Here is a 6,034-nt window from a genome sequence, read left to right as displayed (position 1 = left end):
CGCACGAGCAAATACAGAGATCAAACAGGAGTATAATTATAAATGAGGGGGGAAGAAACGGTCACCAAAAATATTGTCGACGGATTGGACGGTAAAGAAGTTTTGAATGTTTCACCCACCTAAACCGATCACGTTGTGTAGGGAATTCGATTCGTCGGATTTTCCCAACGCGTTCAATCGCCAGATTGAATCTCCTCAGCCGCCCTAATAATATAATGGGCCACAAATTCAATGGGCATATGAAAAAAAAAAATTTATTTCCAAATTTAGTGTGGTCTAATTAGCTTTAATCTGAGGCTAAGGCATCGTTTGTTTATTGAGTTTGAAGTAGCGTGGGAAAAAAGAGGGTGAAAAAAAATCAACTTTTTCATAAAATTTTAATGTTGCTCGTGTGGTTCAATGGGGTACAAAACTGGGCAAAAATTGGCATTTTGTCTGTTGATGGGGCATGTTTTTTTTTTTCTTTCACCCTATTTTTTTTTTAAAGTACATATTTAGTGGAATTTGGTAAACATTATTCACAAGTTTTCTTTGAACATACAGGGTTTTATATGTTTATTTTGCCCATCTTTTTATTCTCATTCCATTTCTACAAACAACAAACGGTGCCTCACAAAAATATTTAAAGGAATTTATGGTCGTATTAAATCATACAGTTGTTTTTTTCCCTTTGCCATCGAGAGAAATAGCCTCATTCAAGACTTTGGTGATTAGCTGAAGAAGATGGTAACAGAATGCAAATAGTTTGTGGTGATTCCTCAAGGAGGCTAAGGCTGTAGCAAGGGAGAGATAGATATTCATATCGTGTCTTCTTAGTAATTTGGTGTAACGGATTCGGGCCTATAAACTAATGCACTTTTTTGTGTGAATTCTCATTCTCTATTATGTCTATTTAAAAGAAATAAGTACAAGAATTCATTATTGGTCAACAATGCAAAATGATTTGGTGAATTTTGTCAAAAATAAGTTATGGAAAGAAAAATAAGTTTGTGTCAAAATAAAAAAGATATTAAGAAATGATAGTGAACAATTGAGAAAAGAGGGAAAAAGTATGATTTTTATTAATATATACTTTCATCTTAAAATTTTAAATAAATCAGCACATAAATGAAAGATAGTGAAATTTTTACTATAATCCAGACAAAAAGTTTATTATGAGTTTTAGAGGTTTTTCTAGTATTTAAATAAAAATAAAACTGATAATAGATGCCAAAAATTTTAAAGTAATAAAAAATTCTGATAATTGAGAATGATAATTGATACAAAAAAGACTTAAAGACACAAGAATAGAGGCAATGACAGTTTATAGAATGGACAACTATATTAGTCTTCCTTGAGATACATTAACTGGTAGACTCCAAACCAAAGTGAAGATTACTGGATATTGATGTCTTTGTATTCGATCTTAGTCTACATACTTGTTCTTGAGAGTGGTATATGTTTAAGTCAAGCTTTGGGTTCATAAAATCAAAGAGTTTAAGAATTTTCAATATATTACCTTTCGAGGGAGAACAGTGTATACAAGTTAAAGAGATCAAATTGATATTGTGAGATGGACAATGAATACAATTTGTTATCTACCATAGTGGTGAGGATCTCTTGGTTGTCTCTGTTGGATCATGGATGTAGATATGGTGTTGGACATCTTTGTCTCTTATCACTCAAAAACCAAATAATGAAAATAACCATAGGACATTTACAAGTATAATTGTTAGTAGTTACCACAGTGTTTGGATTATACATGATTAAATTTGGGTTCCATTTGAGCTTAGTCACATTTTAAGCACTCTTCAGAAAAATGTTGGTCAATCTGACTTTGATTATTTGTTTGCATCCACTTCATCTCCTTCTTGAAGCATTGTGCCCTATGTTCTGCTCTATGTTTTGTGGGTGCACCACCTTAGCAAATATACGGATCATGTGATTAATGGCCAATTAAGAAATTCAAATTTCAGCATCCAAAATTGGAAGTCTCTTTTAACGCAGGACGGGCATCCTTGTTGATGTGATGCACCACTTTAGGAAGTAAATAATCTCAAACCATCTAGTTCTCTTTTAGATTGAAAACTTATGTGGGATTAAGGTTTAAAGTATCAATATCAAGTATCATATCGATCATGTATCATTGTATCACAATGCCCGATATAATGTAGTGTAATACAACAAAGAGACATAAAAATGTATAGTCATATCATATTCAATTGCGAGATACTTAAGCACCCTTGTTGGGGGTGACTTGACTTCCAAATTCCAATGCTCAATAAGCTTACTCTTTCCCAAAACTTCATTAACTTTTTGCATGTGGTTTTGTGTGATTCCCAAAAGTAAATATATTACGCGGCTATGTTGTTGTGTATATCTCATTGTCAATTTTATGGTTCTAAATTAAAGTTGGTTAGCCTTTTGGGTGCTGGTGTATATTTGAGTGTGTATATTTGAGTGATCACCCGAAAAATAAATGAAAAAAAAAAAAAAAAAAACTAACATAAGCTTTTTAAGACTAAAAAGGTGAGTCTGGATCACCTTCTTGACAGGAAATACAAATTCGACAATTTTTTTTAGGGTAAATATCACTTACCTCCCCTCGTAGCTGAACAAATAGCACTTACACCCCCTCTTACTTAGATAATATCACATACCTCTCCTCTTACCTAGCAAATATATCAAACACCTCTCCTCTATTAATTTTTTCGGTTAAATTTAACTTTTGCCATTAAATATTTTTTTAAAACCCCAAACTACCCTTAGCTAAAAATATTTTTTAAGTTTAAACCCTAAATTATGGTAATCACCCTAGCAGTTAAAATACTAAATTACCCTCAATTAAAATAATTGTTAAAAATCAAAATACCATAGTTAAAATTCAAACTATTTTTAATTATTAAAAGCCCAACATATCCTTTTGATAATTCAGTATTGAAATTGCATTTTGATATCAAGCAATTCGTGTTTTTTTAGTTGCTTGATAAAATTAAAAAAAAAAAAAAGGAGGTAGGGGTTTTAATAATTAAAGATAATTTGAGTTTTAAGTATGGTATTTTGGTTTTTAATAATTAAAGATAATTTGAGTTTTAAGTATGGTATTTTGGTTTTTAATAATTAAAGATAATTTGAGTTTTAAGTATGGTATTTTGGTTTTTAATAATTATTTTAATTGAAGATAATTTAGTATTTTAGCTGCTAGGATGATTAAGGTAATTTAGGGTTTAAATTAAAAAAATGTTTTCAACCAAGGGTATTTTGGGGTTTAGAAAAATAGAAAAATATTTAACGATAAAAATTAAATTTAATCGAGAAAGTTAACAGAGGGGAGGCGTTTGATATATTTGCTAGGTAAAATGGGAGGTAAGTGATATTATAGAGGGGGTGTAAGTGCTATTTGTCCAGTTAAGAGAGGAGGTAAGTGATATTTACCATTTTTTTAATATAAAAATAGTGGCGATCACACACACCCACAGTAAGTCCCACATTTAAGATTTTTTTTATAAATTTTTTTTTTTGTAAAGGTCTCTCTATTTCTGTGGTCACAAATTGTTGGGGAGCACTTGCATCCCCCTCCCCCTGGTTGGAAGAGGTGATCCAAATTCCGAAAAGGTTTTCTAATTGGATTTTAGTTTTGATAAAGTTTTTATTCAAAGCCAATATAATTATTTAGGTCGATATTTAATTGGGACTGTTTTTGTAGAAGTCTTCGGCACTAAGTTCGCACTTGTTTTTTTGAGGTCAGTCCCTTGTGCTGCATAAGTATGAGAATATGCTCTCCGTATTTAGGCTTTGCTTCATGAAATAGGGTTTGACTAATTGTATATTTAATCGTATTAAAATTTTGAGTTCTTTGTATTACATAAGTACACGATTATGCTCTCCGTATACTAGATCTCCGTATGCAAAGACTTTTCTCCTGAAGTTGACTTAGAAAAAATTCATTTTTTTTGGGTCAATCTCAACTAATTCATTTAAAAGAAGATTACTTATATATTTACGTATCAAAGTTTTTGTATTTTCTATGACAAACATGTTTTTTTTTTTTTTTTTTTTTTTTAATTTATGAGAAATTGATAAAAGAAAAATCTCAAAGATAATGGAGTGAAACAATAGACATCATGGGAGGCCATTAATTTTTTTATTTTTATTTTTATTATTGAAGTTGGTATATACAAGAAGATGCCACGGATAAGAGAAATGGAAACATGGGTTAGGTTACGTACGATCTTCCCAAATCTTCTTAAATGCAATATCCATGCAATATCCTAATTCATTGGGTATGAAAATATATTTAATTTTCTTTTTGAGTGGAAAGGAACACCTTAAAATATATTGGAGGCCGGCTATACTTATATAATCCCCTATTGGTGTCACAAAGGGAAGTTTTTAATTCTTTTCTTCAACATTTTTTATTTTATTTTATTTTTTATAAAAATCCGAGGCTCTTTTGGGTTAGTTTATGTACACCTCAATTACATGATCAAGGAAATTGTTATATATAATTTAAGGATAAATTACATATGGAACCCCGTGTTTACAATTAATAAATCGACTATTTTTTGAAAAAAAAAAATTTCAGATGCCTTTTATTGTTTCAGCAGAGCTACCCATTTATAGCTTTCAATTCTTAATGGTTGGGGATATCTGTAATTGATTTTTTTAAGGGATAGTAGATGTAATTGATTACGAACACAAGGGGTCTATTAACAGTGGCGGAGCCACGTTGGGACCGGAGGGGGCCATGGCCCCCCCGGATTTTTTGAAATTGTAAAGATCCTTGTTTTTTTCCTTATTTCTCTATCTTTAAATGTGAAATACCACTATTTTGGCCCCCTCCAAAAATTAAAAATAAAAATTTAAAATAAAGATGATGGGTGCAAATGTCATTCATAATCTCTATCTAATGGTTATCATTAAATCCCTAGTTTTAAGGAATAAAAGGTTAAATTCTAATTAAAAACTAACTCACGATCCATGAATTTCTCCTTATATATTCTCTCCTATTTTCATTTCTATTTATTCTCTCATGAACCTCCTCTTTTATTCCTATTTTTTCTCTTTTTTTTTCTCACACGTCTCACAAAATATTGAAGTTGTTAGCAAACTTTGGAATTTTCCTAAATCTTCTTCACATCAGGTATTCACTCTCTCTTTCTAAAATTATTCACTCTCACACTCACAAATTTTCTATTAATTTACCTAATTTTTAATGTAGACTCTACATTAAAATATAATAATATATTCTGAGATGGGACCTACAGTGGGTCCCACATTAGCCCACATACATTCGGCCCCCTCCATGTTCAATCCTGGCTCCGCCCTTGGGTCTATATGTAATTTATCCATAATTTAAATATACAACAAAACTTCGCTCATAAGCTCTTTAGTAGACTGTGTTTTTAAAACATTGACTTAAATTTGAACACTAATATTGACATATGTTTTCATTATTATTTTAGATATTAATGAAGACGTGGCATTGCTCTCCTACATCATTAGTGGCATCCCTATATCCTTAAATAATTGTAGAGAACAATAAAATATTTGTAGATTTGAAGACTTACTATAACAAGTGAAAAAAAAGAGAGAGAGCTAGAAATGGTCCCTGCTTCTTGTTTCTTTGAACTATCAATGAGTGTTCAATGAATATTCGATTATGATATAATTTACTTTACTTAGTTTGTTTAATCAAACATTTTTACTAGTATGCTATTATCCCAAAAAAGAAAATCAGTATTCTTCCTTCGAAATATTTTATATTTAGTTTAGAACTACATACTCATGAAACTAAGTATATAAAGGTGAAGTCTACTAACAAGAGAACTCAATATCCCAGCATTTCTGGTGGTAGTTAAGAGTTAAGGTAAGCTCCTTTTGTCTTAATTTTGGTGTTCATATTTTGTTGTTGTTGAAATAATAAGTTCATAAGTTTATTTATGTTGAAATCCTCCTAAAATCTCAATTTTTGTTGCAACCTTTAATAAATTTGAAGGGCAACTTCTTATATCATTTGGTTTTTGACAAGTATGGGTATGATTTGCATTTTTAA

Source organism: Hakea prostrata, chromosome 10, assembly GCF_041222555.1.
Source record: "Hakea prostrata isolate BN-2017 chromosome 10, UWA_Hpros_2, whole genome shotgun sequence".
Lineage (NCBI taxonomy): Eukaryota > Viridiplantae > Streptophyta > Magnoliopsida > Proteales > Proteaceae > Hakea > Hakea prostrata.
This window is presented reverse-complemented; position numbering follows the sequence as displayed.